Source organism: Notamacropus eugenii, chromosome 2 (genome assembly GCF_028372415.1).
Source record: "Notamacropus eugenii isolate mMacEug1 chromosome 2, mMacEug1.pri_v2, whole genome shotgun sequence".
In the NCBI taxonomy this organism is placed as follows: domain Eukaryota; kingdom Metazoa; phylum Chordata; class Mammalia; order Diprotodontia; family Macropodidae; genus Notamacropus; species Notamacropus eugenii.
Genome location: NC_092873.1, coordinates 239,232,055 through 239,256,841, shown reverse-complemented (window position 1 = coordinate 239,256,841; position 24,787 = coordinate 239,232,055). Strand labels below are relative to the sequence as shown.

At 36.7% G+C, this 24,787-nt stretch overlaps 1 pseudogene; it reads right to left on the bottom strand.

Moving 5' to 3' along the window:
* Positions 1-1,258: 1,258 nt before the first annotated feature.
* Positions 1,259-2,064, bottom strand: LOC140523849 (small ribosomal subunit protein uS3-like; annotated as a pseudogene).
* Between the last annotated feature and the right edge of the window lie 22,723 nt (positions 2,065-24,787).

The following is a 24,787-nucleotide window of genomic DNA, read 5'->3' as shown; positions in this document are numbered from 1 at the left end:
GGTTTTTATCAAAGTTATTGATAGACATTATCAGGTCATGAGAAATCCTTAGGACACTCTACTAGAGATAACAGTTCCAAACCCACCTAAATGTGCCATTATCGAACAAATATCTCACTAGTTCTCCACAGGAACCAGGTATTGTAGAATATGTGTAGGCCTGTCATACCTGCTTCCAACAGACTTTGCCTGCTTTGCCAGACCCTGCCTGGGTTCAGTTCAGTTCAATGCCCTATGGCAAAAGGGAATGGGGGGGAGGTGATTTGCCAGTTAAAATAGTATGAGACACTTGGTCAAATGACTTGCTAAAATATGAATAAACTTTATGTATTTGCAGTCTCCTGAGGTACCTGTCCAGTGGTACTTAAAATAAAAGGAAATTAGTTATACCTAATATATCCTACTTTTTATAAAACTATACTATCTAGCTTGCTTTTCTAAATGTTCACTAATTGTTTCTTTAATTATACACTCCAAGATTTTGCCAGAAAATAAAATTAAGCTCATTGATCTACATTTTGGATATCCCACTCTTTTCCTTTAAAAAAAATTAGTACATTTGCCTTTCACTAATGTTTAGTATTTCTTCTGTTTTCTGTAATCGTTCATAAGTCACTGACAGGGACTCAACAATCATATCTTCCGGTCCTAGGATAGCAATATCCCAGTACTCTAGCATAGAGTTCATCAGAATCTGGTGAATTGAACTCATCAAAGACAGCTATATGTTCTCTTACTATGTCCTTATGTATCTTGTATTTCATATCTCTGTCAATCATTTTTGTTGAGTCCTTTCAAGTCTTCAAAGATCATTCTCCTTGGTAGAGAAAATAAAAGCCAAACAAAAGACAAACAACTCAACCTTCTCACCCTCTGTCATCATCATCCCACCCCCTCTGAACAAAGGTACTTCCATTTTTTTAATCCTTCTCTTTTGTACAATATAGCTAATGCAAACCAACCCAAACAGACCCTTTAGGTTGTTGTTAGTTTTACTCACAAGTCTCAGCATATTCTGAGCTTTAGTATTCTTGACACTATTCGTACAGGACCACAGATGCCTTGTTATTCATTTATTACTTTCCCTGGTATTCATCTACTGTATGTATCTTTTAAAATTCAAAACTGGTTTATAAATTCTCTATGTAGTCACACAGTCCTCTTGAGAATCCTCCCCCATACCCCATCTTTCTCATTGTAATTCTTTTTCATTCTTTATGTCTTTAGAATTTTATTCTTTTTGTTGTTGTTGTTTTACAAAAGATTTTATTAAAGATCTTTACAGAAGAGCTTCAAGTACATCATTCCAGGTGTCACAGAGTCCTTTTATGCAGTGGGCACTGGCTGGGGCATAGCTGGTTGCTCTGCCTTCCCACTCTTCTGCTCGGAGAAGGGGGTGGTAGGAAGAATCTCATCCTTGGGCTCTACGATGCTCACATGGTCAGGCAGGGGCTTGTTAGGGCCAATCTTGCCACTTGGGTCCCAGGGCGACATGATTTTGACTTTAATTCCCAATACACCCTGTCTGATGAGGACGTGGTGCACAGCTGTGTCAACATAATAGTTGATGAGGTCTCCACTGTGGATCATCAGACCATCCACAAACTTCATGGACTTGGCCCTCTGGCCTCTAAGCTTACCAGACACCACCACCTTGCATCCTTTTGCTCCACTCTCCATTATGAAGCTGAGGACACCATAGCAGGCCCTACGCACAGCAAGACCTCCCAGGAGTTTGTAGCGCATGGGACTTGGCCTGGGCAATAGCACAGAGACCTCTGGTGGCCACCTTCTCAGCATACAGCTCTACACTGCCTTTGGAGAAGCCAAACCTCTTCTGAACTACAACCATCCGTTCCCAAATCTGGCGACCCTTCTCCCCGAGGACATTCTGAGTCCTGGTGGCCAAGATGATGATTTCTGTCCTGGTTGGGGTAACTCGAACCTCCACCCCAGAATAGCCATCCTCAGCCAGCTCCCTGGTGAGAAACTCATTCAACTTGTCTTTGAAGATGCCATCAGCAACAAACTTCCTCTTCTTGGAGATCTGCACCGCCATCTTGCACCAACAGGAAAGGGCTAGAATTTTATTCTTAAGAACTTCCTATCCCTTCTGGATTTATTTCCCCTGCAGAAGTGAAGACCATGGGATCTGACGTGTTTCTGTGAAATCTTTGAAATCTACAATCCAAAAACTTAAGTTACGTTGTAGACTATATCCAACTTTTCTCACCATCTCTATCACACATTTTAAGACAGCATAGTCTCCCACAATATTTCTATAACTTTGACCACAACTATTGGTTTCTCTGTGGTGATGACAATCAAACCCAGAAGTAGCCACTGCCCTCTGAAGTTTCTCTAATTTTTAAGGATAAACTTATCATGAAGCAAGTCAATAGCAGTTCTGCTTACTTCTGATCTGTTTCTCAAACACTATTTGATTTTCCTATTCATGGTCTGTGGTATGCTGCAATTACAAGATTGTTTCTATTTCTTTGCGGATCATCATTTAAATGCTCTACCCACCAGTCTTCTCCCTTATGCATTCTGAATTTATATAATTATATGTTTGTGTGATACATATATGTGTCCATACATGTATATGCACATAAATATATATACACACAATTATTGCATTTACATATTTTATATATTATACATACTATATATTTTGAAATAAAACATAAACCCCACTCCTCTTTTTACTTATCTTGTGGCTCTTGCATTGCCTTTCCTATCTTCTTATACCTTACTCTTTTCCACAAACTCTGAAATCCAGTAACACTTGCTATTCCTCAAATTTGCTATTCCATCTACAGAATCTGAGTGTTTTCACTAGCCATCCCCTATACCTGGAATGCTCTCCCTTCTCATCTCTGCCTTCTAGCTTCCTTCTGACCTTTAACCAGAGAAGTCCCAGCTAAAGTCTGACCTTCAAGGAACCTTTCCCAGTCCTCTTTAATCTTACTTAGTGCATTACTTATGAGATTATCCCCTATCCCCTGTCTATACCTTGATTGTATGTAGTTGTTTACATATTATCTTTTGCTTTAGACCATGAGTTTCTTGAAACTTTTTGCCTTGAAATCTTTTGCCTTTATTTATATCCCTAGTGCTTGGTACAATGCCTGACACATAGTAGGCTCTTAGTAAATGCAAGTTGACAGTCTGACTGATACAAAGACCAACCTCAGATATCTTTAGTTTAATTATTATAAATCCTTAATTACTGAGATCTTCGTTTATGTTTTCCATAGTTTTGCGGTAACCTAGCAAAAGGAATAGTGGGTGTAGCAGCAAGCACCCTGACACATCGAAGGTGGCCTGCTAGCACAAGTTCTTAGATCTGCTTTTCTGAAAGGATTCAACCATCTTCTTTAGTCACATACACCAACAGAGAAAATACAAGCACAGAAATAAAGACCAACAGACAGGACTTCTAACTGTCTGACCCTAAGCAATACATACATCACAGATCAACAGACAGACCCAACTGTCTGACCATTATATACTTGTCAGAGAGAGGAGCAGTAACATCTGGGTTTTCAAAGCCTGGGGGCTCCTTAACAGCTACCCAGAGTCTCATCTGGCACAGGAACCTTCTTCCAAAGAGTAAGTCCCAAAACAAAACATCATCTCAGTATATATACACTTTTCAGAGCCAGAGGGCATCATGACTCTAGTGACTCAGTGCCTCATGAGTAATTAACAAGATGTGTGGGTCTTCCTACAAGCAAGTGTTTCCTTCAATGGGCTCCAACCTCATGAGGTCTATAAATGGGTTGTGAAGATCTTTAACTCTCATTAACAGTGAGTGAATGCTTTTTTGATGAGAATTATAGCAGTTAGACAGGAGGGACAGCAGTGAGAAAGTGGTCTAAACTAGACATGTCCTTCAGTTTTATTATTAAAAATTCACTTCTTTTAAAGAGACCTGTTCACTGAATGGGCATTACCTCACTTTAAGAGAGTACCTGAAAAGACCTTAGCCTAAAAGGCCAAGATCTCCCATTGCATCCTGGCCTGTCTCCAGTCATTCTGATTAATTTCTTGTCCCTGGATCCATATGGCTCAGAAGGAGAAAGTGAGGCTGGTGACCTTGCACAGTCCTCCCTCACTCAAAACAAAGTCAAGTGCAAGTCATGTCATCATTTCTCTGATGTCACGTCCTCTTTGAAAACAAAGGATGAACACAACAACCTGCTCTTTCGTTAAGGTATACCATTCTAGAGGTATGATCTAGTCATAAGCCTCATCCCATTAGGTCTCAATAACTTCTATTATCTCATATTTGCATTATCATCTGTAGATCACCTTGCTTTTATTACTCATGTTCCTTGCACTTGCATATAGACATTTGAGGACAGTAGGTTTTATTGCTTGTTCCTTTCCTGGATTTTGCCTCCCATGAATTTCTACTAACTGCTAACTGCCATTAATATCTCTACTGTGACTCTTCCCAAATTGGAGCTACTGTCGTTGATATCTAGTCTGATAAATGTAAGCACTTTCGTCCCTCTATATCATCTCCTTCCTTTTCAGTTTTAAGCCCTTTTCTTTATGTTTGCAATTGTCTAGGCAAATACATCTTTACCAACCAATTATTCCTGTATTTTCCAACCAATTATTCCTGTGTTGAATACAAAGCCATGTCTCTGATTAGCAGCCATAATGAAAACACCATCTGTGTTCCTATAATTGTGACTGTTTTCTCAAGTCCAATAATTTTTATGTTGAATACACAGTTTATCTCTCTGTGGTGCCATGGTATAACAGGAAAATTACTGAACTTGAGGAAATACTCATAAGAGTCTTTCCTCCACCATAGAGAGATAGACTATATTCAACATGAAATTTAAAAGATAATGAACTGTTACGTAGTACATTTAAGGGATAGAGGTCAAATAACTTAGATGGTGCAGTTATTATACACCATACACAGTTATTAATTTTGAAAGAATTATTCTATAAATGCAAAATATTAATGTTATACTAAATATGATATCATCTTTCTTCAGTCATTCAGAAGGCACTTCAGGCAACGCTTCCACAAGATGCAAGCAAACATCAATTGTTTTGCTGGGGAAGTGAGAGAGCCCTGCTTAATAGAGACTAAAGATGAGAGGATTACTGAAAATCAAGTTTAATTATAATGAAACCTGATTTAATACACCCTTACTACACTGACAATAATGTTATGAATGTTTTCTATTTTTTGTCACTTTAAATTTTATTGATATGCTTATATTGCGAACATTAAGTTCTGTCATTTGGTCTTGTCCCCATTTGGGAGTTCTCTTGGCAAGTATACAGGAGTGGTTTGTCATGACCTTCACCAGTTCATTTTACAAATGAAGAAAGAGAGACGAAGAGGGTGAAGTGTCTCATCCAGGGTGAGCCAGCTAGTAAGTGTCTAAGGCCAAATTTGATCTCTTCTGATTCTAAGCCAATGCTCTATCTACCACGTCACCTAGCCTGGTAAGGGTTCTCTTGTAACAAAGTAAAACAGTTAAGTAAAACTAATAAATCAGTGACCTCATCTTAAAGATTATGTAACATTCCACATCTATATAGCACCATCATTCCCCTGTCTATTCCTTTTTAAAAATAAACAGAAGTCGGTTTTCTCTCCTTTCCACCTCCCACACCATAGGATAAAACCAAACAAAAATATTTTAACAAATATGCCTAGTCAAGCAAAACAAAGTTCTTCAACTGCATATACACACTTATTTTTGTATGCATATGTGTATGTATATGTATATATGTGTATATGTATGTATACATGTGTATGTACATATACATATATGTGTGTGTATATATATGTGGAGAGAGAGAGACATATTCTGCACCTTAAATTCATCACCTTTCTATAATGCGTAGCATGTTTAATCATCAACCTCAGGAATCACAGTCATTGCATTGGCCACAGCTCTTACAGTTTTCAAAGTTATTTGATTTTACTATGTTGTTATTGTCAGCATATACATTTTTCTTCTGGTTCTACTCACTTTATTCTGCATCAGGCTTTCCTTAAGAATCCAAAAGTTTTTCTCCAGAGTCTAAAATCAGTAGTATAGATGGAAAGAACATATTTTATAAGTCACTGACTATAGGCATAAGAAGGCAATAATTTTCCTTATAAAAGTATAAAAGAGAATGGTTGTGAATGGAAGAATTTCTTTAAATTTTGCTAAGGTAATTGAATATTATACATTAAAATATTAAGAAAACCTAAAAGCTATTTTTATTTTAGGAATGTTTATGTTTTCTGACTGACAGTATAAAGGCAAGAATAAAAAATAAAAATTACTTTAAAGCACTTTACAGATAAGATATCCAGTACATAAAATGCTTCCTTTTCTGGAAAAAAAAAAGTTAAAAATTCGGGATATTTGAAAAACGATATATTCCCAAGAAATTTAAAGAAATTCTAGTTTAAACTCTTTAGGAGAGAACTCTTCATTAAATTATACAATTCTCCATCCTGAAATCCCTTTCCATGGTAAGTGTTGAAAGGGGTCCATGACTCACAAAAAAAAAAAAAGGTTCATGTATATAATGATCCCAACAACATCTCTGTTAGGTATTCATTCTAACCTCTTTTTTTCTATATGAGAAGTCAGAAGTTCTAAATTAGTATTTCAAAAAGAATATTCCCCAAACTCAACATGTCCAAAACACAACTTGTTACTTCCCTCTCACAAACTACCCTACTTCTGAACTTCCAAATTTCCATGTGGGTCATCACTATCTTTTCAGTTGTCTTAATTTTCATTCTCATCATCCTGTACTCCTCATTCTCATTCAGTTCACATTTCCAAGCAGCTGTCAAATCATGTTGCTTCCAAATCTGCATAATGTCTCAACTATATCCCCTCTTCTCCACTCATACAAATACCACCATAGTTCAGGATCTTATCACCTTTCACCTGGGCTATTGTGTAATAATCTCCTATTGGGTTTCCCTGCATCAAGCTGCTCTCCACTCCAGTTCATCATCCATACAGCTACCACTTTGATTTTCTTAAAGCAGAAGTCTGATCTCTGCTCAGCAAACTTCAGAGGTTCAATATTACCTTAAGTATCAAATATAAACTTCTGTTTGGTATTGAAAACTCTTTACAATCTATCCTTCTCCTATCTTTCTACTCTTTTTACATATCACTCTCCTCCATGCATGCTGCAATGAAGTCAGGCTGTCCCATCATCCATTTTGCACACAGGATACTCCATCTCCATCTCCAGGCCTTTGTACTAACTAGCCCCCATTCCTGGAATGAAATACCTTTTTACTCCCACCTCTTATAAACCCTTCTTTACTTTAAGACTCAGCTGTAGGTTGAAACACAATCTCTTGACTAGTAATGCCATCCAATAACCACCTGGCATTCATATTTATAATGTCATAATTATGCTATGCTAAAATAGAAAATATATGTACATATATGCACAAATGCAAAATACATGTATGTGCAAGGTTTTCCAAAATACTTAATGCAGCTTTAATATAGTAAGTGTATATGTCTTTAGATTTGGATATATGTATACATATATAAACATAGATTCCATTACACATGTGTGTATATGTGTACATGTATATGTATACACATGTGTATATATACATGTATACATGCATGCATGCATACATATACTCATGTGTGCCACTGTGAGGCACTGACCAATGAGGGCTCATTCCTGAAAACAGAAATGTTTAGTGAACCTACTGCTGGAAAGGCAAGGTAGAACGGAGGGACCAAGCTCCTTACTTTAGAATGTAGGCACTATCCCATGACAGTTTCCTATCACAGGAAGCACTATATTACATGGTGAAGAAAAGGTCTTCTGTGGGTCCTGAGCCAGAAATAAGAATGCATACAAAAAGGCTCTGGAGGAGCTGCTGACCATGAAGAGAAAGGAGAGTCTCTGAGCTCTAAGGGTCATGGAAGATGGTGTCCTTCTCCACAGAGTTGGCCTGTGAGTTTATAACTTCCTAGGCAAGTCTGTGTTTAGCATGGACTTGCCTTCCATTTGCATTTTCTTTCATGTGGTATAGGACCTTTAGATCTCCAAAGTCAGAAGGGCTACTAGAGGACTGAGCCTAGGAAAGAACCAGCCCTGAGGGGCAACCTAGAAGTGAGACTCTAAGTGTACTGCCAGTAATGGAGCAATTCCATCTTCTGTCTCTGCCACATATGGAAATGACCTTGGTGGGGTGAATGCTTTGTAATAACTTATTTAAGGCGGAGCCCACTTTTCCTAGGGATTGAGGTGCTCAAGGGAAAATTTCCTTCCTTCCTGTTTCAGGGGAGATGGATTTGTACTTCTGTTACTGCTACTAGTTCTCGGATATCTTTTTATAAAAGCTAAATAATGCTGACAGGTGTTGAGGAGATATTAACTGGCACTGGAAAATAATATTAGGAGACCACACTGGAATGCGGTCTTGAGTGTATCGCATTAGAAAAACTACCATAAGCCCTTAGGATTACCCCTAGAACCTTGAGGGGAAGATGTAGCCAGCCTTGCTCTGAGGACCACTAATATGCACTTGGATTGGAAGGGTAAATCTAGATTCTTGCTACATACTGTATGCATGCTGTCTCCTCTATTAAAATGTGCCTAAGGGATAGAAACTGTTTTACTTTGGTTTGGGTATCTCCAGTGCTTAGAACAGTACTTCCCTCCTACATAGTATATAATAAATGCTTATGTATTTATTGACTCTCCCCAAATCACACATCATAACATCAGGCTCACCTTTCAGCAGACCATGCTAACTTCCTCTATATTACCTGCTTCTTACATTACCCTCATAAAATGGAAGTGATCAGCAGAACTCCCATGTGTAAAGGGATTCAGTATAAAGAAGATGTGATTCATACATAAATAGATGGTGGAAACAGCCCCAATCTTTCCTATTGTCCATTGCTGGATGTGGCTTCAAAAAAAGCCACAAGAGAAAAGGAAGAAAAGTCACCCTAACAATATTCCATTATGGTCCATTCACTTTTATGCCATGTGTGAAATAACACCCCATTCTGCTCTTGGATGGCAGGTCAGCACTCAACATATTCTCTGCATGACTGTTATTGAGGCTTGATCTATATCAAATGTGACCAAGGGAACAAGGAGCATAATTTAGATCATACAGAAGGAAGGAAATGTTTCCTTGTTTTAAAACTGTAGCTAAAACATGGCCCCATTGAATTTTCAGAGGCAAGGACCATTTTTTGTTTCTTTAATCTTTACTTCATCTTGTTTTCTTCATCATCAATCCTGAGCTATTTAACAAACAAACAAAAATGACACATAACAGAAACTCAGTTTCTTATGCAATTTTCTAATTTATTCTTCTTTGAATATTGAAATGTTTGTGTTTCTAAGTACACAATAAAAAAAGAACGTTTTAAATGAAAAATAAACATCTTTCTAGTGGAGCATTGTAAAAATGGTGACAGTTTTTGAATGACTTCACCACATTACTGATTTTCTATGGTGAATTTTATTTCGTATATTGTCAGAAATGATGCATCATAGCAGCAACATGGAAGCCCTAAAATATTTTCCCAGGAAGCTGTCTTTTAGTAGGATGGCTCATTCATTCAGTCCCATCAATCAACTGATCCACAAGTATTTACTGAGTATGTACTATGAGCTAACCACTGTGGTAGCTACTGCAGATACAATGATATCTCTAAAAGGGAAATAAATAATAATAATATTCAATTTAATGCTAATAATAACATGTAGGGTTTTGAGGGAAAAAATAAAGCACCTGGATAAGTGGATCTAGAAAACTGACTAGTGTACAGACACACATTCATTTATATGATCACTGCTATGTAGAGTTGACCACCATTATACATAAGTAGCTAAGACAGGCACTGTGGATTGATTTTGAGGTAGGCCCAGACACGAGGAAGAGGAGAAGTGTTTTTGAAAGCATGACACAGTGTTTTCAATGATCCCTACTGCTCTCTACCACAAAAACCCATTTTAAAAATTCCAATATTTTTTAAAGAGGCTCTGTGGCTGGAAATTAGGGAATACTAGGATTTTGAAAGAAGCCAAATTCAAAGTAATCTAAAGAACAATGGAGAAATGCATGATGGGAAGAAACCTACAGCACAGCATTACCAGTGAGAACCTGTACATAAGAGAAGATGCGTAAATGATATTGTTAAGGGTCTACCTGTCTGATGAGCTAAAGAGCTAAGTTAGCCATGTAACAAGAATGATATCCCATAAGCCACAGGATAGGTTTAGAGTAAGAAGAGACCTCAGAGGTCATCCAGCCCAAACTTCCCATTTTTAGATAGGAAAGATTTCCAGACAAATGACATGACTTGCCTGAAGTCATAGGTAGTCAAGTAAGAGCCTCAGAATTTGTACATAGAGCTTCTGTCTCCAAATCTATCTTTTTCCACTACATCGTATTGTTTCCCAATTACTACACTGGTACAATTAAGATATATCTGTATCTATACCATCTATAACCATATGTCTCACAGAGTATGAGTGTGATATGTGTGTATACACACACACGTACTCATATACATGCCCACATACGTATACATATCTAAATGATGGATGGCTGTATCTATATAAAGATGTATATAACACATATCACTCAGCCATATATGACTCTTTGTGACCTCATAGACCATAGCATGCCAATACTGTCCATGGAGTTCTCTTGGCAAAGATGCTGGCGTGGTTTGCCATTTCTCTTTCCAGTGGATTGAGGCAAGCGGAAGCTAAGTTATTTGCTCAGGCTCCTTGCACAGCTGTATTGACAATGCATTTTTGTTTATCGTTAATATAATTTTTATATTATTTTATTTCCATTTATATTATATTTATATATTATATTCATATATAAATTTATATTTATTTATTTATTAAATTAACAATTTATTTTTATATAATAAATTAATCATTTATTTTTATATAATAAATAAATATTAAATAAAATAACTTTATTTATTAAATTAATATTAAATAAATATTTATTTATATATTTATATATATTATATTTATATTATTTATTGTTAATATAATATAATATAATATAATTTTCTCCTTAATCAGAAAATCTGCCCCATCCATGAATGGGCCTGCCTATTAAGGGGAATTTGATTAGGGAAGATTTGTGGGAAGGCCATTAACACCATTTGTTAATTTTCTAATGAGGCACTGGTTCTCAAGGGTTGTGATGCCCTCTGGCTCTGAAAAATGTGTAAATAGTCTGAGGTGAGGCTTTACTTTGGGGCTTACTCACTGGAAGTGTTTGTTTGGCCAGACCAGACTCTGGCAGCTGCTATCCCCAGCTTTGAAAACCCAGATATCGGTGCTTTTCTCTCTGGTAACTATGTATGTGTGTGATGGTCAGACAGGTGGGTCTGTCTGTTGATCTATGATGTATGTATTGCTCATGTCAGGCAGCTGGAAGCCCTGTCTGTGGATCTGTATTTCTCTGAAGTTCAGGGTGCTGACTTTTTCCCCTGTACTAAGTGAATGACATATGTGTGCTTGATTAAAAGGATTGTTGACCCCTCCTTTTAGAAAAGCAGATCTAAGGACCTGTGTTAGCAGGCCTTCCTACATATGTCAGGGTCCTTGCTTTTACAACAACTAACAAATGTCTGAAGCCAGATTTGAACTTAGGTCTTCCTGACACCAGGCCCAATATGCTATCTACTGATATATATAACATTTATTTAGATATAAATATTATTTATGTGCAATCTATGTAAATAAAGATTATGTATAAAATATGGTTTTAAAGGAAAAGATAGCCTCTAATGAGGGGTAGAAAATAATGACTAAGAAGACATCTAAAAGAATGACAATAACACAATGAAAAAGTCATTAAAGAAATATGATTCAGAAAGAAAGATAAATCTGAAGTCCTCTGTACCATTGTCCCCAAACACTTTGCATGCAATATTTTTGGCATTGTGCTAAGTGGGGAAAATCCATAATTTGCAATATTACATCTAATTGTTACGGAGTGTTGCCCATGTTGCAATAGTTTTTTCAGTCTCTATCTTTCTCTTTCAGTCGATTTTTCAGGATTATTTTCATTTAAGCATTCAATGTTGATTATATTGAGAGATTATATTTAGACCCTTTATACCTGTCTGACCTTTGGCAAAAGTATTTAGCCACTCTGGGTCCAGTTTCCTTATCTGTAAAATGAAAGATTTGGGCTGGACGACCTCTAAGGTACCTTTCAGCTCTCAATCTATGATCTTGGGTCCTGTGGGGATATAAGGATTATGGGAAATGCATCACATGAAATTGCAGTCTACACGTGGGAGTAGAGCTAAGTAGGGAATATAAGGAGGAGGAAGAAAAGTTATTACATATTGCAACTGAATTTAATTATACTACAAATGTAACTGTCTTTAAACTGTGTTGTTCCAATGGTGTAAGTCAGAATCAGATAAATCTCCGGGGTCTGGGGAGAGCATAGCCATGCCATATGGGGCAGTATCGCTGAGGCTTGGGCTGTTTTCTGTTTCTTTTTCCTGGGCCTCTAAGTAAAGGCAGCCCAGAAGGCATGTGTGATTTCTGTAAGTCCTTTCCCTGGGTATCATTTGAACTAAAATTGTGTGACACCTTTTTATTGAATTAGGGTCAATTTTCTAGGGGCAGAGGCATCTGGGATGATAAATGCATTCAGAGACATCCTTGACTACACTTCTGATAGGGAAGCTCTGAGAAAATAAGTCCTGTCCCCTTAATGAGGGAATTTTGAGAGCTTAGAGCATTTGCAGTGTTTGATTGATGAAACCACAGCTCTTTCATCAATGCATAAATAATACTAGAAGAGTGTTATTGAAAACAACAAGTGCACCCAATGAGATTGTAAGTTTCTATATTCTATTTTGATAAGTAGTTTGATAGGAGGTTTCACATACCCAGTGGCTACTACAAAAAACAGTAATAGAAAACTCTAGGAATGAGTCTGTTTTAACTGCTTTTGGTTTGTGTCTATTTTGCTCAAAGACTTCCTCTATTTTTGATCCCATCTTGAAACTGCTCTTGATTCTGATCTTGTAAAAATTTCTGTATAGGAAAATTTTTGGATTATATTTTTCTTTCATGGGCCTTGGGGAATTCTATTTTTGTCCTCTCATTTTAGGTATGCAAACTACTTCAGATCTGACTTCTCAGTCAGTTCAGTGTATTCTTAGATTGCTTTATTTTTGACCTGATTTGACTCTTCCTTTTTCCCACGTTTCTCAACTATTTTATGTCTATTGTGCATGCCTGTTATTCTTTGCTTTAGCTAATGTTCTAAATCTCTCTAAAGCATAAATTCAATAATTCCTCATATTTCTTCTCTGTTCTTTGTTCACAACTTTCTGTTCACATGTGAAGGATATATATCTATGTGTGTGTGCATGTGTGTGTACACATACATAGAGAGAGAGAGAAGAAGAGAGAGAAAGAGAGAGAGAGAGAGAGAGAGAGAGAGAGAGAGAGAGAGAGAGAGAGAGAGAGAGAGAGAGAGAGAAAGTGTTACCAAAAAGCTTGGAATAAGGAACTGACTTTCATATTGCTGCACAGCTCTGGGAAACTGATAGAAGCATTAGGGTATTAATCTCTAAATATGATCAATATTGAGTGCTTACATGAAATTAGCCCTTAAAAGTCGACTGAAGGGAGTAGACATCTTAAATAAAGCTTTAAAAATAATTGCAACATGGGAATCATTCCTTAATAATTAAATATAATATTAGGAATTTTTCCTTTTTGGAAGAATACTGAAAGTATTTTTATTAACTATAGGGGGCAATGGTAGGGAGTCTGAAGTATAAAAATATCGCAAGGATAGGATAAATTTCTTTGAGATTATTTAGGTAAGCCTTGAGCATGTCATGGATATAATTCAACAACCTTTACTCCATTCATATCTTCTTTGACAACTCTTTTGTAGTGACTGCTGTTGATTATTCTTTCTACTTTATAACCTGTTTGTGCTTGGTTTCTGAGTTAGGAATATCTCCAAATTTTTTAAATGTCTTTTGCTGGATGCAGCTCTTTACTACAGGTTTTAAATAGTTCTTTGTCTCCTTTTTATTTCCATATAAATATTTCGTCCAAGAGTCTCTCTCTGTCCTTGGTGGTACTGTAGAGGGACAGAACCTTTCAGAAGGCATTTCCATTTTGTCAAAACAATAACTCACATTAAAATAGGATTTTGGTTTATACTTTTTTCACAACAACTTTGAGCAAAAGGCAGTTCAAATGTTATTTCCTCCACTTTATAGACAAGAAAATAGAGGCAGAGTGTTGTGACTTGCAAGGGATTATGTAGGCAGTACATGTTACTGCCAAGATTAGAATCAATTTTCCTGGTCCAAATTCAACACTCTTTCAGCAATGCCATAGCTTCTCTTATTTGGTATGAGATGTTTGTATGTGGGTTGTCCAAATACATAAATGCAATTTGTGGGTGGTATGGATACACGTGATTTGAGACCTGGCCCACCTCTGTGGAAGGGAGATCCAAGGTCAATGCCTGCAATGCCACTGCTTTAGCTCAAAGTAGGTATGATTGAAGGAACAGAAAGACTCATGGTTAGGGGAGCAAGAGTTTCTTTAGTTCTTTAGTTTCTGAGTGGGATATTAGGTTGAAATTATTTCCCCTTTCAAATATCTTTGGTTTAGTAGTATGAATTTGAATTCAGAAGGAAAGCTCTTAGGAACAGAGTAGTCTTTAGTTCACAGCTTGGCTCCATAACCAATAAACACTGGTTATACAATCAGCTATCACAAATAGCAAATGGTAAGTAAACTCATTTATCCATCAGAATAGCAAGCAGAAATTAGAGAAGTTCTGAAAACTAGAATATACAGGGAAATACACAAGAGTGAATGAGCCCTGCAGTAAAGAATGAGATAATACCTCAGACCAAAAGAGAGGACCAAATTTTACCCAGTGAGGAATCATCTTTGGGTAGGCAAGATGCAAATGACAGATATAGATATGCCAAGAAGTTTGACTTCTGCTACACATCTGCTCCTGCTTCTCTCTCCCAGAGATTCTTTAAAACCACAGGTATGCAGCATCATGTTATACATAGTATTCTCTCTGACAACCCAGAGTCATATCTCCTTCCATATATGCATTAATACACAAAACGCCCCAGGATTAGTTAGGGTTTAAAGACAATCATGAGAGTCCTTCCAATAGTTGTTAAGTAGCTGGTAGCTGGCATGTGGCAGTCATTTAAAAATCCTCTGAGCTCAACCTAGTGCCTTACCCATAGTGGGTGGTTAATAGGTGGTGAATAAATAAATTAATTTAGCTTACAATACTCTAAATCCCCTAGATCATATCATACCGGTTTATTCCTTTGAAACATGATTATTTATTGCTTTGTAAAAGTCTGAGTGAACGAATGGAAAGAACATTGGTAAAAGAGTCAGGGAGAACTGCATTTTGTACTTGGCCTTTCTGTTAACCAATTTTGTAATTCTAGACAATTCATGTAGGCTTTGTGTTCCTCAGTTTTCTCATCTGGAAAATAGAGACACAAAAAATAATTTCTGCCTACTCAGTGGGGTTGTTAAACGATGGTAAATTAAACAAAGAAGGGGAAAATGCTCTGAAAAAAGGCTCAAGATATTATACAGTCTTTTCCTTCAGGCCAAAGGTATAAACAAGGATCACAGAAAGAGCAATTGGTATTCTAAAATGGTTTCTAAACCATTTTGCTTTTGTAACAACTTGTCAGAATTGCGGAATTTTGTCAAATGAAAGCAGTACTTGACATTTTTCTGACAGGACCCTATTGGACTTCCTTCTAGAATTCTCTCAGGCTTTCTTAGTGTTTAGCTCTATGACACATGTATGCCAGGACATTATAAGGGTATAGAAAATGACATTTTTTCATCAGCTCTTCCTAAATTCTAGATGTTTGCTTCATATTTACCTATATTATTATTTATTCCTCTCTTAGAGGTATCTTGAAAACCAATCATTCAACAATAATTTATTAAGCACTTATTTTGTGCACTAAATTAGATATCGAGTCCTTTAAAATTGTGTTGCTTCCAACCTTGATTTAAATCTTTTGCATGTACCTGGTCAAGTTCACTTCCTCACATAACACAGTGGATATCAGGGCACAGCACACAAATATGGTTCCACATGATTGTTCTTTTTTATGCCTACTTGCAGTCCTCCCAGTTTCATCTAAAATGCCCTCAAGATAATCTGGCCTTGTTGAATTATACAACTTCTCTGTTAACTTTTCTCCTTTACCACTTTTTGCCTCCTACTCGTGCCTCTCTCTCTCTCTCTCTCTCTCTCTCTCTCTCTCTCTCTCTCTCTCTCTCTCTCTGTGTGTGTGTGTGTGTGTGTGTGTGTGTAAGAAGAAGATAAAAAAGGAGGAGGAGGAAAAGGAAGGAAGGATGAGAGGAAGGAGATATATGGGGAGAAAAAAGAGAAGGGGAAAGAGAGAGGAAGAGAAAGGGGGAAAGAGAGAGGGGAGAGAAAGAAGGGGAAGTGGTAGAGAGGGGAAGGGAGAGAGAGAAGAGAAGGAGGAAAAAAGGGAGAGGGAAGAAGGAAAAGGGGGAAGGATAAGAGAAGGGTGTGTGTGTGAAAGAATACAGTACTGATAATAGTCTTCAGTCATATTCCTCTATGGCTTTACAAATAAGCTTGTTCAGCTGTTGCCCTTGCCTGCTGCATCTCTGTTTTCAAAGAAATCAAGAGATAGCAAGATGAGGTGGTTTCTGGGATCCATTTTTTCTTCTTGATTCTGACAACTGTTTTTCGCTAGTTAAGATTTTCTGTATGATAGCCCGATGACTTTTCCTCTACAGCAAGCTGACAGAGCAGTGTTTTAGAATATATTATTTCTCTTTTTAATGCTAGGCTTTGTGTGTTCTTTTGCCTCATTCCAATTCAGATCCTTTGAATATATAACAGGCAATTTTTCTAAATTTGAACATAACCTGAATTGTCTAATCAAGTCCATATTTTTGTCCCAAAACATAATAAATAAATAAATTGGTTTTTTTCTTATAAGTTCTTTGTGGTGAAATGATTAAAATTACATGAATATAAATGACTGTCAAAAATGAAGTAGCACGTCTTGCTGGTGTAGTAAGTTATATAACCAATATTATATTGTGTGACTTTAATATTTTATAGATCAAAATTATTCCCCAAAATAACAATTAAATTAAGAAACATAAAAAATTGTCTTGTTCTCCACACCATTTATAATAGAAATGAATTTGTGAGCAATATGAAAAGGAGTTCAAGATTTATTTCAAAAATTTCAAAATGAAATGTTTTATAAATTAATAACATGTACCACCAAAAACACATTATTTGTATCCTAGGCATCAATTTTGCCTTGTACTTGACTGGTTTTAAATGATTTTCAGACTGGACAGCTTCTAACATGGTAGAATTATTGCATCTAAAATATTAAAATAAGTGTTTCTTAAGCATTTGGTTTGTCACCCAGTTTACCACAAGGCTGCTCATTTCATCATAATATATTCATTTTAATTCTAGTGTTATGCATACATGCATTCATTTGCAACATTTATGCATATTTAATCTATGGAAATCCATAGATAAAGGAGGTAAGTCTGGTATTTTGGAAATAATCCCTTTGGATCATAATTATCAACCTTCAAAATTATAAACGATTTAACAGAATGGGTTTCTTTGAAACTGGTACAATACAGAATTAAACATTTCCATGATCATCTAAATGTGCTTCCTAGCTTGCTCTAGCATCACCTGGGAAGAACATTTTCAATCAAGATAAGGCATCTCATTATTCTGAATTCACTCTTTTTCCTGCTTGAACTTTCCTCAGGGAAGTTTTAATGATCAAGAATACTGCCCCTAGAATTAATGGTGTTGGTGATGGGGGGGGAATGGAAAAATGGCAAAGCCATTTGCCTGCCATTTTTGCCCATTTCCTTCTCCTTCCAGCAGTAGCATCCTAAAAATACTAGACTCCTTTTGACTTTATCATCTTAATGGATGTATCTTACCTTTCTTGAAGTAATTTGTTAACTGGAGAAAAAAAGCAGTTCCTCATAAAATAGTGACTAAATTATCTTCCAATTTTGTCCACCTCAATGCATGTTTTCTCTTATAGTTAGAAAAATTGCTCATTTTTGTAGGTGAATCTATAAAAGGATATGTCACAAAATATTTTACTAATATCAATGTATTTGCAACTTTGATGTTTTAAAATAGCTGTCCCCTCCTCTAGCCATTTGGCCACCTTGAGGAAATGCCAAAACAAAAACAAAAGCCCAGGACCATTGTGGAATCAGGCTGCATCTGTGCCCTGGATTGATTGCTTTTGACTGGCTGCCTGCTTAAGAAGAGCATTAGGCAAATTTATTGCATCAACTCTATTATCTCCAGGATGATTAGGCACTAATTGCAAAGAATGAACTTAATTTGTGACAAAATAGAAAGATGAGCATGGAAGATTCAAAAGGAGTGCTGCAGATCTCATGCCAAATGGAAAAACAAATCACCTGATGACTTTTTCAATTAATCAGTCAATAAATCACCTGATGACTTTTTTCAATCAACAAGAATCTACTATATACATGAGGCACTGTGCTAGATGCTAGGCATACCACGACAAAACTTAAGCAGTCTTGATCCTCAAGATTACAGTCTATCAAGGGAGATATTACATATGCAAAGCATGTAGAATATAAATAAAAGGGGCTCTTCTAGTCAACTCACCCAAGATGCCTCCACAACCCTTTCCTTTTCTCCTTTCATATGTATTATAAGTATGCTCCTCTCCAAACACCTGAAACATGGAAAATGCAGGATTTTATTTAATTTATATTTATTTTTATTCTGATAACATAAAAACTGGACCAATGTGTACCACTAAAATAAAAGGTCTTAACCTGGGGTCCAAGAATTTGTTTCCAAAAAAAATTTTGGTAATGTATTGAATACGACTAACTTTATTTGTAATACTATGTCTTTTATTTTATGCATTAAGAAAATTATTCTCTGCAAAAGGGTCCGTAGGCTTCACCAAACTTCCAAAGGGGCCCACAGTATAAAACAAGGTTGTGAACTCCAGCTCTGAAAACTTTACAAAGGGACCAAAGGCAGAGTTTGGTACTGGCATAGCCTTGGTACAGCATGGTGATTTGAATCTTTTAACATGATTTAGATTCAAGATCACTTTCAAAAGTCACGGTATCTTAGATTCAGGTTTTAGTACTATTTATTTTATCTCCTGCTACTGATCTCATATAACCTAGAAGCTAACTAATTAAATACTTTCTTTAAAAAAGAAATGTGTGAAATGAGAACAATTAAGGAGCCAATTTGCTCCAGAACTTCATGTAGACATAGACTGGGAAGAAGGTGGTGAATGGGAAACCCAGCCGGGGAAGCTCAGCAGGAGAAGGGAGCTGAAAAATCCCCACCAAAAATCTGAAAAACAAAACAAAACACTTTTCTTTGTTAGAGGAGACAGCTTTGCAGATACCCCTGTTAATTATGAAATACTCATAAATCTGCCTCAACTAAAGTGCTCGAGAGCCAAGGATAATGAAACAGAAAACAATTTAAATCACATTATGCTGGCAAGTGACTGAATAATGTATTTTGTACTGTCTCGGTGCATTTCATTACATCAAGGCCACATAGTTACAACTACTAAATCAGAGGGGGAAAAAACCCAACCCACAGTTGTTATGTTCTATGATTCATAGGTTTTCAGTAGTAAATAGAATGTATGTTTTATCAGAATCTTTCCTTTTTGATGATTGTCACTGACTCATGGATTTCTTTCTGGGTCCTTTGAAATGTGGAAATGGCTAAAAACAGTTACCTTGAAAGATGGCAAGGGAAGTAATGTGACTTTCTATAACATTCACAACTTCTTTTAAGAAACCCCAAACAAAAGTCTGCTGAAAAGAGAGGGAGGAATAGTTAGGTTTAATGAATCACTCTTACTTTCAAAGATACAAAGCTTTTTATTATTATATTATTTTTTATTTTTGTGTTACTTCATTTTATTTTTTGGATCAGAGCTCTGATTTCAGCAGGATGGGTATCTAGTAGTGAGGAATGTTCTCAACCAATGTAAATTGGTACCTTCTCTTCAATTTATAGTCTTAGAGAATCGTGTTAGGATATTAAGATGGTAATTATGTTTTAGAGGCAAGACTTGAATCCAGGTCTCGACTCTAAACACAACCCTCTGTACACCAAGCAATGCTACTTCTCATCCACAGTTACTAGTTTTATTTCTGGGTTCAATGTAAACATATTCTTTTCTGAGTACTACAAAAAATTTGGTATAATCTATGACCCAGCACGCAAGCTAGGTCTGATCCTGGAGATAGCACTAAAAATATTACTCTCTCTTGGGCTGAAAACTCTATTCAGAGTTTTCATTGGCAAAAGTCTCTGAATGTAGCTTTTCTCTAGATCTCTAAAGACAAAGGTAAAAGGGTCTCACAAATCCAATAGCAAGCAAGCAAAATAATAAATACATTTACTGGATATAAGACAGCCTATTTTTCACACCACAACAAATGCAAATTATATAAAGAATTCATAGCAGCCCATAAACACTGTAGGAAATGCATGAAGGAGCCAAAGTGGACTGTTAACATTCAAGAAAATTCTCTCCCTCCTCCACCTCCCCCCCCCCCCCCACCTCTCTCTCCCTCATCATACTTTTAAGAAGGGTCCTAAAGTCCTACATAGTAAGTGCCCTGGTGTGGTCTCCCCCTAAGAGGGGAACTGAACTTGGAGCTACTAGGCAGGCAACATCCCTATAATCTGGTCAGTTCTTTCTCCTTATAAAGCTCTCCTAAGAGCTTGCATTTCCCCAAAAGGAAAGCACAAGAAAGCCTTCTACAGAAGTAACCCTCTTCTGTATCAGGTATATACCATCTCCATGATTTACTGAAACAGTGGACTGCCAAGTCCAGGTCCCTTGTCCCTTCATAATATGATTTTTGCCCCTTTCCACTACTTCCAGCAGCCATGTACATGACCCTCTTCTCTCTCCAAGGGACACACTTCTTGGGAAAAGCCTCTTTCTCTCATGATAATATTTAATATAAATTTTAGACTTTAATAAGGGCCAAAGTATGAATTAAGAAGAGCCTGGACCTAATAGTCTCCTTTGTTTAGAGGATGCCTTTTGATGGGCAAATGGGACTTCCTTATCAGACCCTTCTTCTGGCATCCTAGTGTTAAGAGAAAAACACAAATACCTTGGGGTGTGACTTCAGCTTTGTCAAACTCTGTTAAGATAAACAAATTCAAAGGCCTGTTTAGGATAGGATGTCTGCAATCTGGGTAATGGGACTTTTCCTTTACTTGAATCACAAAGGTATGCTACAGAAGGAAGACGCCCATAGCCTGGGGTCATAAAACCCAATTGACACCACTTTGTTTACAATGTGTTTACAATGTGTTTACAATGTGAGAACTCCTTTCTCATGGCAAAATGTACTTAAGACAGTCAATTTCTGTACTAAGCCAGCCAGTTCTGATCCTGGCTCCATAGCGCTATGTAACTGTTTTCTTTATGGGGAATTGATTAATTAAATCATAAAATGTGTGCATTTAGCCTGTTGCCTTTTCTCTAACCAAGTTTTCAGGTCAACACTCAATAGAAGACTAAACCCAAATCTCAAACTTAGGGTTGACTATGAAGCAATTCGTGATGCTAACATTGGTCAGGAGGTCTTCATTTCTTTTTATGAGGTTAAATTCAGGGATCACATTGGCTAGGAAATCCCCTTTCTGTGGTTAAGAAGTCAGATTTCCTGATTTGTGAACTCAGGGATTATAGAGAATCATCTTCTACCAACTCCTACAGCTTAGGTTGAAGAACTCATTATCTAAACTACATGGGTAAGCACATGCCGACCTGTCACACACTTCTCCAAAGCTGTCATTAGCAAATGCAATAAGAATATCTCTGAAAATCAGAAGGGGCAAGGCAGAAAAATGGCCCATAATGTCTATCAGCTCTGTTTTAATAGACTAGCAATCAATTAATCAACTAACAATTGACAAGGTTTTGTTTTTGTTGTGTGTTTGTTTGTTTTTACTATGTGCCAGTCATTGTGATAAGCATTGAGAAAACAAAGAGATCCAAAAAGCACAAAAATTTTTCCTCAAGAAAGAAGATAGATATCACTGCACCACAGTATATAGAAAGTATAAGAAGACTGGAAGGGAATGAAAGGACAAAGCTGAGAAGAATCTTGAATGAGAAACAGGAGACTTTATATTTAATCATAGAGGTAATCGGAAACCAATAGAATCTTTTGAGGATGGATGTGATGTTGTCAGACCAACATCTTGCTTCATCCAGGTCAAACCCATTAACCAAGGCTATTCCCCAAGATTCTGTCTTGAACTATATTCCCTTCTACCTCTATTTCCCTACTAATTCTTCTCCCTACTAGAGAACTCATCAGCTCCATTGGATTCAATCACTATTACTATGCAAATGACTCTCAGATTTTCTTATCTAGCCCTCTTTTCCAGTCACCAGTCTTGTATCTCCAACTGCCTACTGGACTTGTCAAATTATATTTTATAGACATCTTAAATTCGACGTGTCCAGAACGGAATTTATTATTTTTCACCCCCGAACCCTTTCTTTTTCCTAACTTTATTATTTCTGTCAAGTAATCATCTTCTGTCTTCTACCACCATCCTCCCAGTCAATCAGGCCCAAAATTTAGATGACACCATTAGCCCTTCATTCTCTCTCTTCATCCCCACCATATCCAAACAAATTCAAGTCCTATTATTTCTAACTTCTATCTCCTACATGTGCCCTTCTCTCCTCTGATACTACTACCACCCTAGTGCAGGCCCTCATCATCTCATACCAAGACTATTACAATAGTCTACTGGTTGATCTCCCTGCCTCAAGTCTCTCTCCACTCCAGTCTACCTACCATTCAACTGTAAAATTGATCTTATTAAAGCACAAATCAAACTGTCATTTCCTTCCCCCATTTAATCAACTCCAGTGGCTCCCTCTTGCCTCTAGGATCAAATATAATATACAATTATTATTTATATAATATATCTTACATATATTATTTATATAGTTAAATAGATTAAATTTTTAAATTTGAATTTTTGTATTTATATTAACATTATGTATAATATTTTTATCTTGGAGGCAATTGGGAGCCAGATAGATGATAGATAGAAATAGATATTATGTGTGTGTGTGTATACATATATATATATATATATGGTTGGTTGTTATCCTTCATTCTCAAAGAGGACCAAAATGATATCATCATGATAAACTCATCTGATTTTGTGATATATCTGGGTAGAGTGAGCTTCAAAAGAAGAGAAATTGTTGAATTATGGCATCTTGGGGAAAGACACCTACTGCTACCCTCCCCCTAGGATCAGCACGTCAGAGAATCATGAGAGAAGATGAAGTCACTCCTCAAGAGGATGGCAAAGGATACAGTGTCTTCCAAGGAAAGTCAGGTTTCTGTGAGCAACAGAGGAAGAAGTCATATGAGAAAGAAGTTTAAAATGAAGGAAATTATTTGTTAAGGATAGAATGGGAATCCCATTGGACAAAATGGAAAGCACGAACAGGATTGGCTGGAGATATAGTAAGAATAGGACTGAAGCTGGATGGGGATGAGAAAGTTGTGATGGGATAGGGGTATTTTGAGATCAGGGAAATGGGAAATCCTGTGTCACCTGGGTTTGAAAAGTAAGAATTGAGAGTTTACTATCTATAGGGAATGATTCACCATTCATTTCAATTGAGGTTCACGCTTTCAAGAGCCCAGTGAATAGTAGAGATTGTATCATTTCTCTTTAAAATGTCAAGAAAAAGAGAAAGATGAGTTCAGTGGTGCTGACCCTTTCAGTAGATGGGATTTTTGTGTAAAGAGGTTTTGTATCTGAATCTTTGGTCCTAGACTTGGCCTGTTTAGCATAAAACATGAAATAAGGACAAAAAGCAGAAAGTCAAAACAAAAGTATGTGGGTTATCATGCATTCTCTGGGGGAGGGAGAGAGAGAGAGAGAGAGAGATTTGGAGTCTGGGAGATCTGATTCCAAGCCCTTCTTCTCATACCTATTTGCCATGTGACCCTGGGTAACTTTTCAAGACTAAGTTGAATAGTTGTTGCTAATTTGAATTAGTAGAAGAAATTTCCTTACCTCCATGAAATCACAAGCCCAGTGAGAAAAGGTGGGGCAGGGGGAAGGGAAAAGGAAGGGAAAGCTGCTCTGGCCCACATATATTAGCAGATTGTTTTTTTGAAAAAAAGCTTGATAAAAACTACCCCTAAATACTGTCCAGGTCCCCTTTTCTTATTCTGTATTCACCAAGTTGTTTGCTAATCTTAGTTTGATTTTCCAATTAACTTTCATTACATTTGCAGACTTTCCAGTTTTCAGAGAATTTTTGCATCCTCCATTTGATCCTCACAACCAATTTGTAAGGTAGCAGAGAAGACATGATTATTCTTAATTTATAGATAAGTAAACTGAGGCCCTAAACATGCAAAAATTCTTTGAAACCTGGAAAGTCTGTGCAAATGTAATGAATTCTCAGCATTGCAAGAGTTGGGATATATGGTAATTTTCTTGGAAAACAGAATTTCAATCTGAACCTGAGAAGTCCTTATTTTTATGAAGCTCTTTATGAATGCTGATAATTTATTTTCTGGTTTTCATTTTTTTGTATTGAGAGCCCAGCCTATGGACCATGATTTATCA